At 44.3% G+C, this 13,572-nt stretch overlaps 1 protein-coding gene across 1 annotated transcript in view; it reads left to right on the top strand.

Moving 5' to 3' along the window:
• The window catches only part of nrxn3b (neurexin 3b), a gene marked incomplete at its 5' end in the record, with an annotated part of 580,383 nt that overhangs the window by 28,310 nt on the left and 538,501 nt on the right, over positions 1–13,572 (top strand). The window lies entirely within an intron of this gene.

Genomic DNA, 13,572 nt, shown 5'->3' with positions numbered 1-13,572 from the left:
CTTCAATGATAGTTTTAACAAATAAATTTGTGTTGAGCTAGCTTAACAAATGTGACCCCGTGCTGGCAAAATGAGTCACAATGAGCTCATTTTCTAAAAATACCTTCCAAATGATTAGGGTTGGGTACCGAAACGCACCGGTACTTATATAATCGGTGTGTACCGGACCGAATCAGAACACAGATTTCGGTTCCTCATTTCGGTGCCAAAATTCAAACGTGCTTTCACGCTTTGGCTGGCACCGAGCCAGAGACAGACGCTCAGCGCTGGTCACATCACAACTCAAGACAACTATTCAGTGTTTTCAACTACATAATGTTTATTTCAGGTTTCAGACATTTAAATGCTCATAAGTAGGCTACTTGCAAAAACACACACTGATGTCTATGAAAGCGGATATGACAATCCTTTCAGACGGTTATAATTTGACTAACGTTACGTGTTTTATTCACATCAGATACATGCACTATATAGTAACTATATAGTTTACTCTATTCTTCTTCCAGTTCACTGGGCACTTACTTTCATATGTTTCGTGAGACGAGAATGAACTCAAGTGTTGTAAATCCGACAGATCCGATTCTGAGGCGCAAACTAACATGGCGCCGCCCATTGCGCTTTATAGATCAACTAACACACATTCACTCACACATTTGAACATCAGATAGTTTGTGACACAGTTAAGAAGTTTGTGAATATTTTGAATAAAAAGAAAAAACTAAATAAACCCGATACTGCTGAGCTGTCAGCGCTATTGCGGCTGCTGTGTGTCATGTGAGAAACATGACGCGTCGCCATGGAAACATTAAGACGATGCGTTCTAAAATATTTAGCCAGAGAATATGATCATATTTCAAAATAAAGCTGAAGCTCGAGGCTGGTTTGTAGCATACCAAGAATACAGACTACTGCTGTTATTACTGTAACTGTTATTTAGAGCTATATTAGGCTTGATGTAGTTGGGTTAGGTGGCTTAGGTTTTACTGTGAATTTGTAAATAAGTCAATAATAATTTGTAAATAAGTAAATTGTGTTTTGTATTTATTTATATTCATACATTTAAGTATACATTAAACTTTTAATAAATGGTTCAATTTAAATAAAAAATAAATAAATAAAAAGTCTTTAATGTCATCCACCCCTTTTGTGGCCTTTTAAAAAAAAAAAGTATCGGTTCAGGCACCGTTTAGGCACCGGTACCGTTTTAAAAGTATCGGTTTGGCACCGGAATCGAAAAAAACCAAAACGATACCCAACCCTACAAATGATGTATGATTTGTTGGAATCTGACAAAAAAAAATTACTGTGCTACACCAGATTGAAGTCGGTAGAGTCAGCAAAGTCAATTTTGAGAAAAATCAAGATAATGTTTTCTGAAGGTTCCAAAACAAACTCCATCGATAATTCACTATGAATATTCACAAAGTTGGAAGTTTAAAAGTTTAAAGGAATAGTTCTCCCAAAAATTTAAATTCTGTCATCATTTAGTCATGCTCAAGTTGTTCCAAACCTGTATAAATTTCTTTGTTCTGCTAAGACAAAGGAAGATATTTGGAAGAATGTTTGTAACCAAGCAGATCTCGGCAGCCATTCACTACCATAGAAAAAAACACTATGGTAGTCAATGGTGCCGAGATCTGCTTGGTTACAAAAATTTTTCCAAATATATTCCTTTATGTTTAGCAGATAAAATAAATTAAAGTTTGGAACAACTTGAGGGTGATTAAAAGATGACAGAATTAAAATGTTGAACTATCCCTTTAAAATGATACCAAACGTCTCGGTTACGTCTGTAACCTTAGTTCCCTGAAAAGGGAACGAGACGCTGCGTCACCGCTTTGGGAATGCCTTTATGATTGTGTCATAAAGCACGTATGTCATCAGTCCAATAGAGAGATGGAACGTCATAGGCGGGTGACGTCATAGACCGGAAAGTATAAAGCATCCCAGCAAACACACGCCCCCAGCTTCTGGAATAAGGATAAAGCAAGACGCTTGCGGGCATGCAGGGAGTATGGCAGGGTGACGCAGCGTCTCGTTCTCTATTCAGGGAACTACGGTTACAGACGTAACCGAGACGTTCCCCTTCAAGGGAACTCACACTGCATCACCGCTTTTGGAACGAGAATACCCACGTACCCATAGGAGCTAGATGCCCGCCTGTGACATTGTTAGGAGGCAAGCACCCAAGCCCCTGGAGTAGCGTTAATGTCAAGTTAATAGAATCTGACGAAAGGGAGCGGTGAGGACCATCCTGCCGCATCACAAACATCCTGTAGGGAAGCCCCTGCCAAGAGTGCCTGAGAGGCCGCCATACTCCTAGTCGAGTGGGCCCGGACAGCCAAAGGAGAAGGCTGCCCGGCCGCCACATAAGCAAATGAGATGGCCTCGACCACCCACTTGCTCATCCTCTGCTTTAAAGCCGGACCCCCTCTCGAGGGTGGCCCATAACAAACAAACAACTTTTCAGATCTCCTCCACAGGGCAGCTCTGTGGACATAGGCATCTAGTGCACGAACAGGGCAAAGCAGATTAAGCCGTTCCTGGTCTGACGTCACAAAAGGTGGAGGACAAAAAGCCTGAAGTACAATAGGTCTCACAGGATTAGTGGGAACTTTAGGAATAAAACCCGGCCTAGGAAGACCTTGGCCATACCGGGAGCAAATTCCAAGCACGAGGGTGCCACAAAGCAGAGCAATCAGGGGAAAAGCGTACAGGGGTGTACACTCCTATACCATCGCGTCCAGTTCGAGAGGAGCTGGAGGTGACAGGGAGAACCACAGACAACAATGTGTATTTTCGTGAGTAGCAAACAGGTCCACTTGAGCCCTGTCGAATTTCTCTCAAAGGAGCTCCACCACATCGGTGTGGAGTCTCCACTCCCCGGGCCTCAGCCCCTGCCTTGACAGGATGTCCGCTTCCACATTCAGGTGCCCTGGGATGTACATTGCCCTGACTGAGAGCAGTTTCCCCTGGGCCCACAGGAGGATAAGGCGAGCCAACTTGTACAAATGACGAGACCTCAGACCCCCCTGATGGTTTATATAGAAGAACACCGATGTGCTGTCTGTGCGTACAAGCACATGATGGCCCCTGAGATATGGCAGGAAGTGCTTCAGAGCCTAAAACACTGCCAGCATTTCCAGGCAATTTATGTGCCACAAATGATGACATTCCTGCCACAAGCCCTGGGCCGAGCGACCACTCATGGTCGCCCCCCAACCCGTAAGGGAGGCATCCGTGGTCAGAGATACCCACTGACACGGTGCCCCCAGTAACGGGCCTTGGGCCAGGAACCAAGGATCCTTCCACATGACCAAGGTCTCCTGTAAAGCAAGCCACAAGGAATCACGTTGGGCGCTGCTGCCATCAGACCTAACAGTCTCTGATACTGCTTCACAGTGAATAACTGGTCTAACTTCACTCCTTTCACGGCTGAGAGGATCGACCATATGCGAGGCTCTGATAAGCTGGCCTGCATAGAGACTGAATCCCACTTCATGCCTAGGTACATTATTCTCTGAATGGAGAAAGAACGCTCTTCTTGGAGTTGAACCTCAGCCCTAACTTCCTCATGTGCGCGAGAACAACATCTCGATGTTGAGCCGCGAGACGAGCTGACTGTGCTAGGATCAGCCAGTCGTCGATATAGTTGAGAATGCAAATCCCCTGCATCCGCAAGGGGACTAGCGTAGCGTCCACACACTTCGTGAACGTGCGGGGTGAAAGAGCTAGACCGAAGGGAAGCACCCGATATTGGTACACTTCTCCCCTGAAAGCGAACTTCAGGTACTTCCTGTGCTAAGGAAGGATGGAGACATGGAAATATGCATCTTTGAGTAACAAACCAGTCCTCTGACCTGATCTGAGACACAATCTGTTTGAGTATGAGCATCCTGAACTTGAGTTTTGCTACAGCACGGTTCAGGACACGAAGATCTAAGATAGGGCGCAGCCCTCCATCCTTCTTTGGCACTATGAAGTACCGGCTGTAAAAGCCTGACTCCCTGTCGGGTGGGGGAACCCTTTCTATAGACCCCTTCTGCAGCAGAGTCTGTACTTCTTGAGACATAACCAGAGCCTGCTTGGGGCCCACCACCATGGACAGAACCCCGTTAATACTGGGAGGACGACATCTGAACTGAATGGCGTACCCAATTCTTATGAACCGATGTAGCCTTCCTCGAGATAATGACTGTTCTCAGATCAGTCTTACCCTTGGAAGGCTGCGCCTGAGAGTGCTGCCCACCGCCCCACCCTTTTTGTTGGGGTGTGCGGGTGGCGATACTCTGCTTTTGCTGCGCTCGATGGGAGGAGCTTGCACTCAGCGCCTGCTGCTCTCTCACAGCACCAGACGAGGCCTGGGGTTTCCGGGGAAGGAACTGCTTGAGCGCCACAGATTGCTTCTTTGCCTCCTGGAACCTGTCGGTAACCGTGTTAACAGCGTCACCGAACAGGCCCTCAGGAGACAATGGCGCATCAATCAGGAAGCTTTTGTCCTTCTCCTTTATCTCAGTCAAATTTAGCCAAAGATGCCTCTCCGTGGCCACCAGGGCTGCCATAGAACGGCCAATACATCTGGCCATCTCCTTGGTGGCAGGGAGGGCTAAATCTGCCGAGGACCAGAGCTCATTCACCATATCAGCCCCATTCTCATGACTTTCCCCCAGGTCCCTCAGCAGGTCAGCCTGGTATGCCTGCACTGTAGCCATAGTGTGCAGGCATGCAGCGGCCTGATTCGCTGCCGAGTATGATTTACCCACTAAAGCAGATGTAGCTCTGAGAGGCTTAGTGGGTAAAGACTGAGCCTTAATGGCCGATGCAGATTCGGGAGAGAGATGGCTGCAGCACAGAGCCCCCCCCCCCCCCCCCCCCCCGGGCAGGAGAAACCGCAGCGCGGGCTCCCGAACCCAGAGAAGCGGCCGCGGATCTGACGGGAGAAGGCTGAGATAGGGCGGGGCCGGTCTCAAGCCCGACCATCAGATCCATCTGCAAACCTCACGTCAAGAGCGGCCGCTGTGCCTCAGCAACAGCGGGGCCCGAGCCGCGGGGAGCACGAACCGGGACGCCCTCCTCGAAGACCGCCCGGCGAGATCGCAGCACACACAAAGGCAGCACCTCACAATGCTCGAGTGCCGACTGTGCGTGCTGCTCACCCAAACAAACAACACACAATACACTTTTATTTGTGTACACTCTTAATAAAAACAAAATGTTGTGCTTTTTGCAAAATAAAGAAAAAACTTGGGGTTACTTGACTGTAACCCTGTTCCCTGATAAAGCGGAACGAGATGCTGCATAAGCTTATGCATATGGGAAGTGTCTTATCACGACCAGCTGTTGAAAATAGTGTGAAAACACGTCAATGAAATTGACCCGGAGGTATTTATAGCCTCGGCCGGTGACGTCATAGGCATACCTGCTACACAAGGCTATAAATAGATGACCTCCAGCTGTAGATCTCTTTTGTTTGAAGACCAGTCCTGGAGCATCATCAACACGGCCTAACGATGCAGCATCTCATTCTGCTTTATCAGGGAACAGGGTTACAGTCAAGTAACCCCAAGTGTTCCCTTTCAAAAGCTACACTCAATGCTGGATAAGCTTATGCAAATGGGAACGAGAATACCCACGCCGCCGTGCTTGATGGTGTCTGGACCCCTTACGGTTGTGTACGGTTGTCTTGCACAAGAACGCAAGAAGCCTCAGACATTAGCTTGTGATTTCGACTCAAGGACATGAGAGCCCGGAGTGGCATGAGCATCCAAGCTATAAAATCTTATGAATGTGTGCGGAGAGGACCAACCTGCCGCATCACAAACACTCTGTAAGGGAGCACCCCTTGCTAACGCAGTAGAAGAGGCGGCTCCCCTGGTGGAGTGAGCCCTTAATCCTATAGGCGAAGCTTGACCACGCGCCTCATAGGCAAGAGCAATAGCATTCCTGACCCAATGAGACATCGTTTGTTTGGTGACGGCAGAACCTCTGTTATGGCCCTTATGGTAAACAAACAATTGCTCTGACCTACGCCACTGGCTAGTGCGATGGATGTAGGCCTGAAGAGCACGGACTGGACACAGTCTATAAAGTATCTCCTGATCCGGCATTGCGAACGGCGGAGGGCAGAAGGTTTCAAGAGTGACAGGATGTACAGTCGGAAAAGGAACCTTAGGAAGGTAGTCAGGATGAGGATGCAAAATCACTTTCACCAAGCCTGGGGCAAAGTCTAAGCAGGATGGTGATATTGACAGAGCCTGCATGTCCCCAATTCTTTTCAGAGAAGTTATAGCCATAAGAAAAACCATCTTTAGAGTCAGAAGTTGGTCAGACACTGATTCTAGAGGTTCAAAGGGGGCCTCAACCAGACCCTCGAGGACTAAAGCTAAGACCCATGAAGGGATCTTGGTTCTTACTGGAGGCTACAACTGCCTAGCACAACGAAGTGAGCAGGCAGAGGATGCCTCCCAAGCGGCACCCCATCCACCCTCGAGGACTAAAGCTAAGTCCCATGAAGGGATCTTGTTTTTTTACTGGAGGCTACAACTGCCTAGCACAACGAAGTGAGCAGGCAGAGGATGCCTCCCAAGCGGCACCCCATCCACCAGGGCATGGCAAACCGATAGAGTGGCCCAAACCCTGAGAGTGGAGAGGCAAGTGCCTGTTGACAATTCCTCGCAGAAATTTGTAGCCAAAAGAAAAAACAATTCTAAGGGTCAGAAGTCTGTCAGATGCTGACTCTAATGGTTCAAAGGGGGTCTCAACCAGACCCTCGAGGACTATTACTAAGTTCCATTAAGGGATCTTGCTTCTTACTGGAGGGCGTGGCAAGCCAATAGAGCGGCCACATAAACCCTGAGAGCGGAGGGGCAAATGCCTGATGACAATTTCTATTGCAGAAAATCCAGAACTGAAGCAACCTGGCAGTTGACTGGGTCTGCATTATGTGTCATACATCCATCTTTCAAAAGACACCCCACTTATTGGCATAAACTCCCCGAGTGGATGACACCCTAGCACTTAGGATGGTCTCAATAACTGCAGGTAAAAGCCCAGTGTCCCTCAATAGGTGCCCATCAGGGGACAAACATGAAGGTTCCACAGGTCGGGCCTGGGGTGAGATATCATGCCCTCTGCCTGAGACAGAAGGTCCCTCCTCGCTGGAATCGCCACGGCGAGCTGTTGAGGAGAGACACTATCTCCGAGAACCAAACTCTGTTTGACCAACGCAGCGCTATCGATAAGAGGCAAGACCCTTGTTTGCGAACCCTGGCTAGAACTCCCGGGAGCACAGCGTCTGGAAGGAGGGCATACAGACGCATTTGGGCCATGTATGAACCATCACATCCAAACCCAGCGGGGCTGGGTGACTGAGAGAGAAGCATAGGGGACATTGCGCTGTCTGAGAAGAGGTGAAGTGGTCCACTTCCGCTATGTAAAGTCTGGTCCAGATCTGGGTGGAGTTTCCACCGGCCCCACCCCACCCCACCCCCCCACCCCATTTGTAATTCTGTCTGGACAGTAAATCTGCTCCCACATTCAACCACCCCTGAATGTACACTGCTTTGAGTGACAGTAATTTGTTCTGAGCCCAGAGAAAAATCTGTCTCGCTATTCTGATAGCATAAGCACAGACCTCCCTTGTGATTATATATGAGACTGTAGCTGTATTGGCCACCCGCACTAGGACATGACAGCCCCTCAATTGGGGGAGAAAGTATTTCAGGGCCAGAAATTCATATTTTATATATATATTCCATATAAAATAATATATAATATATAATTCATATATATAAGCTTTGCCCACAAAAGCCGAAGTTTATTTTCTACATGGCTTCGTGGGGAGGTATGTCTCTTTAATGAAAATGCAGACCCAGGCGAGAGATAGCTCGTAAGCGTCTCTTCCACCTGGGGAATTCTCACATACCCACACGATTTCGCACCCATGATAGTCGAAAATATTGACGTAAAGGGCACAAAAACACGTGAAGTAAATGGTTTTCTCCATGACTTTGCCATCGGACAGAAACCTCAAGCTCACTGCGTTTGGGGATCTCTCATTCACGGTGCCAGACAAACTGTGCCCTGGCCACCGCGCGAACAACCACCTCGATAAATTCCTCGTCATGGATTTACTAATGGATTTACTGCAAGCCGGCTGCTCGAGGTCCGCGGACCCAGAGAGTCATTATCATCATTCCCCGCGCGAGCCGGAGAAACGCCAGAGCGCGCTTCGGGATCACGTGGGGAAACAGATTTGGTGAGCGAGCAAGCGAAAGGGACGGACCACTGTTTTGATTGTCAACAAACCCATTTGAGAGCCCCAAACACAGGTGCGGACTAAAATTAGTCAAGACGAGCATAAAGCATTATAACTGTAAAGGCTCGCAATGCTCGCACTCGTCTGACTCAATGCAGCGACCATATGCTCTTCCCCAAACACACACAGCAATAAATGTGCGCATCCAGTTCTGTTATTTGAAAGAGAACATGGATACACATCATTTACTCTGCTGAATCGTTTCCAACTGATTAGATTTCTTTTAACTAGAACTCTTTCCACTTATGTTTCTTTGTAACAGAGATGAGAAATAGAGAAATCTGCACACTGCCAGTTGAAAATGAACTCCTAACAAAGATCTCGAGTTGAGTCTTGAAAGCTCATCTATTGATAGCCTCGTGTAACAGGTGCGCCTATGACGTCACCGGCCGAGGCTATAAATACCTCTGGGTCAATTTCATTTACGTGTTTTCACACTATTTTCAACAGCTGGTCATGATAAGACACTTCCCATATGCATAAGCTTATGCAGCATTGGGTGTAGCTTTTGAAAGGGAACAAACATGATGCGCGATCTGCAGCCTCCCTGTAAAAGATATCTGATCTGATTCTCTTCAGAAATTGATCTGTAGCTCAGTAAAAACTTATCACACAAACATGAGACATATGTCTAAAGAAACGTTGAAATGTCAGGTTTTAAATAATGCAAATCAAAATGAAAACAAATATGCTCTGTTTATGTAATCTGTTTGAAAAGAGAGACATGTCCGTCATTTGCGAGCTTCTTCATTATCCGCTAATGCTGCCACGCCCACGGAGCGCGAGTTCCTTTGAGATTCATATCTGACGCTTTCCATTAGAACAGAGTCAACGCCTCAACTCAAACTCACCAAGACTTACATTGCTTTGAGACGTGTGAGGAGGAATAATCTGAATAATCTATCTGTTTATTTCTAAGAGTAAATGCCAGCTGATTGTAAGTTTAAGGTAAATTTCTGTGAATTTTAAACGCAAAAAGACTTTTAAATATGAATCCTGCTGCAACCTAAGATGTCATAGAGGTAAGACTGTTTAGACAAGATTTCTTTGGCCTATTTTGGACAGATTATGAATCGAATAATAAAAGACACATCAGATGCTCAATATATCAGAAGACATGGAGTTTATCAGAAATGATTTTGACCACTCATTAAGTTTCGTTTTGTAGGAAGCCTTTCTTTAAAGTGAATTTCGTTTTGTATAAATTGTATCTTAATGTTTTTAATATATTTGCTTCTTATTTAATAAATAATAAACAAATAAAGTAGACAATAGTGCTGGTGCGATCATGCATTGTGTTAGGTACTGCTCCGAGAGACAAAGGTTGAGGATCCAAATGCAGCTTTATTTTTATTTAGGGTAATCGTAGTCAAAAACAGGCAAAAGGTCATACACAGGCAAGCAGTCCAAACAAGCAAACAAGATAGGAGAGACAGGCAAAAGAGTAATCCACGGAATGGGCAAGTAATCCAAAACCAAGAGACAAGAAACCAGGGAGAATGCTCAGAAATGCAGTGATACAACATACAAGACTTCGCAGCGAACGACAGAGCGAACATGGTTTATATAGGCTGAGGTAATGAGGTAAATGAGACACAGATGTAAACAATGAGTGCTGACGAGTCAGGGCAAAGGATTATGGGTAATGTAGTCTATGATAGAATGGCATTCCTTGTTGGAGTGCCCTCTGGTGGTGATCACGGACACTCACACTTGTGAATTGTGACACATTGCACGTATTTTTCACCAATGAACCGAAACTCTAAATGATATTCGAGTATTGTGTGGATAGTTTACAAAATCAAATGATTCAGAAATGTTTTGCCATTGAAACATTAAAAACAGTAGTCAAATCTTTTGATAATTTAAAATATAATAGGCCTTTGTAATGTGCCTTTGTTAACTATATTCTAAATAAATTACATCAAAATATATTTATTTTGTCCTGTTGCTCTCTCTGTCACACACCTGGGACTCATTCATTATGCAGGTCATTATGCAGCTCATTATCTGTCCCTTTTTTCTCTCAGGCCCTGTCCCAAATGGCACCCTAAACCCTCACGGTCTTCCTCTGAGTCTGCACTCTCACAACATAATGCCGCTTTGACTGCCGGGAAGAAGTCCGCTGCGTAACCCTCACCAGTGCGGGCTCGGCAGAAGTGTGCATCGAGTGCGCATATCGACCTCAAAGGTGGCGCTCACGAGCACCCTTTTGAGACCTAAAATGACAAATGGGACACGCTGCGGTCTCGTGGACTTAACGGACACGCGCACGCAGCGGTCATTGTAAGTCCACAAGACCGAAAGTGCACATGAAGTGTGCCATTTGGGACAGGGCCTCAGGTGTGATACCCAGCATTATTCATGGTTCGTTCACACCTCCTTGCATACTGCCTTTGTAAAGAAAAAGTGTCTTACAAAATGTAAATCAGTGTATTGTTTTATGTGAATAAGTAGGCACAATGATTTTCACATCAGTTTGAAGCAAAAACTCTAGGCAACAACACACATTAGTCAAAAGTCTTATGGACACATATCTATTGTGTGTTTTGTAGCCATAATTCAGAGACTTACATTTTTTGTTTTTTCAAAAACCATGCATAAATGTTATTCTCTCAAAAATACAAGCATGTACTGTACATACACGTTGCTCTCATATTATGGTAGCCCAGTTTGTGCTGAATACAGTGTAATGACACTTTTGCCATTAATGTGTTTATAAGCAACTGAAAAAAGCACAAATGTCAGAGCATGTCAAAACTTCTAAAGGGCCCAATAAAAGCTCAGGCTCCAGAGGGTTAATTGTTATTTGGAGCATTGGGATCGCTACACGGGGGCCTACTGAACTTAGTTAACTTAAGGGCTTAATTTTTGTGAAAACCTCAAAATATACCAAAATGTAAATTTTTCACTTGTTTTACCTGTAGCTCCAAATTAGTCTGTGCGCATTCCGACTCATTTTGTCAGCACGGGTCACAAATGTATTGTTGTGAATTTCCTTTTCCTCGTTTGAAGAAGAGACCAGGAGACTTGGATAGGTTCTTCAGCAGAATTCTTTATTGAGAAAAACGTCTGAGGTCATCAAGTCTAACTTAACAGTACAGAACACTGTAACTTATCTACGTTTCAGGGGGAGGGATTATACAGCAGGGGAGGAGACATTCAAACAAAGGAATGCAAATGTTGTATAGGTAAAAGGACACACCTCAGACATAACGGTGTCACCCGTCCTAATTCAATCAGCATAACAGTGTCATTCAAATGCATAGATGCTAATCCAATCACTCAGGCAGTATTGCTCTAAGCTTGTCATGGTAAATAGTCAGGAAGTGCATAAAGACAAAATACTTAATGTCTCAAACACTTACATTGCCTGATGTAATCTCCTTAGAATTTCCTCAAGTTTACTTCAAAATGTAAAACACAATATAGATAATGTTTTCAGTTATATTCTATTACATTGGAACCTAGATATAACAATGTATAAATTTGTAATCCTACAGTATGTTCCATGCACTATTGTTGGTTATATGATACAGGAACTTAAGTTTCAATTCAATTCAATTCAATTAAAATTTATTTGTATAGCGCTTTTCACAATACACATTGTTTCAAAGCAGCTTTACAGAAAGTGCATTTCATAAATGTACATTGAAAAATGTTAGAAAGAGAATGCTAAAGCAAAATCTTAGAAAAAGTTAATCAATCATGTATTAATTTAGGCCATAACAACGCTGGCGTTGAGTCGTCTCTTCACAGGCGTCGAGTCGTCTCATCACAGGTGTTGGGGCATCTGAAGTCTCCATGAGAGGCTGGATACAAACTGGAGCTGACAAACTATTTACCTCAGGACTAGTGTCCCGAGATAACAACAGAAAAGCAGATGGGAAATAATTAGCATAGCTGCTGTTCAGAATATTAATGCTTTTGATCCGATTTAACTGTAGAATAAAAGGTAATTATAGCTTGGCTAAAGAGATGCGTCTTTAATCTAGTTTTAAACTGGGACAGTGAGTCTGAACCTCGAACAATATCAGGAAGACTATTCCAGAGTTTAGGAGCTAAATGTGAAAATGCCCTCCCTCCTTTAGTGGACTTAGATATCCTAGGAATGACCAGAAGCCTCGAGTTTAGTGATCTTAAAGAGCGCGATGGATTGTAGGGCGATAGAAGATCCGTTAAATACACTGGAGCTAAACCATTTAGGGCTTTATAGGTCAGTAGCAATACTTTGTAATTGATACGGAACTTAATAGGTAACCAGTGTAGAGATGATAAAATTGGTGTTATATGATCATATTTTCTTGACCTAGTAAGAACTCTAGCAGCTGCATTTTGGACTAACTGTAGCTTGTTTATTGATGATGCAGGACAACCAGCTAATAAAGCATTACAGTAATCTAGTCTCGAGGTCATGAATGCATGTAATAACTTTTCTGCATCAGAAATAGATGGCATGTTACGTAGCTTAGCAATGATTCTAAGGTGGAAAAATGCCGTTCTTGTAACATATGAAATATGATTTTCGAAAGACAAGTTGCGGTCTAATATAACACCCAGGTATTTTACTGTAGTGGATAAAGTGACAGGACATCCTTCCAAGTTAAAGTTGTATTGTGAGAGGTTTTGTGGGCAGTTTTTTGGATCAATAAGTAATACCTCCGTTTTATCTGAATTTAATAGCAGAAAATTACACGTCATCCAGTATTTAATATCTTCAACACACGCTGTCAGTTTAGATAATTTAGCGTTTTCATCTGGTCGTGATGAAATATATAATTGAGTGTCATCAGCATAACAGTGGAAATTAATTCCATCTTTTCTTATAATATTACCAAGTGGCAGCATATATATTGAGAATAGCAGAGGGCCTAACACGGATCCTTGCGGCACCCCATAGTCTACTGACGTTATCTTTGATTTTTCCCCATTTAGACAGACAAAATGGTAGCGGTCTGATAAGTACGATCTAAACCAGTTTAATGCCTGTCCCTGAACACCAGTGTAATTTTGAACTCGATCTAAGAGTAGTTTATGATCTATAGTATCGAACGCAGCACTAAGATCGAGTAGAACTAGTATTAAGATACAATACAGCCTTTGTCAGAAGCTAGAAGTAAATCATTTGTGATTTTAACGAGCGCGGTTTCTGTGCTATGATGCGGCCTGAATCCTGATTGAAATTTTTCATAGATATCATTTTCTTGCAAGAAAGAGCACAATTGGGCAGACACAACTTTTTCTAGTATTTTAGA

Source organism: Gobio gobio (genome assembly GCF_949357685.1).
Source record: "Gobio gobio genome assembly, chromosome: 12".
Lineage (NCBI taxonomy): Eukaryota > Metazoa > Chordata > Actinopteri > Cypriniformes > Gobionidae > Gobio > Gobio gobio.
The sequence above is the reverse complement of the archived record's forward strand: the minus strand, read 5'-3'. Positions and strand labels throughout refer to the sequence as shown.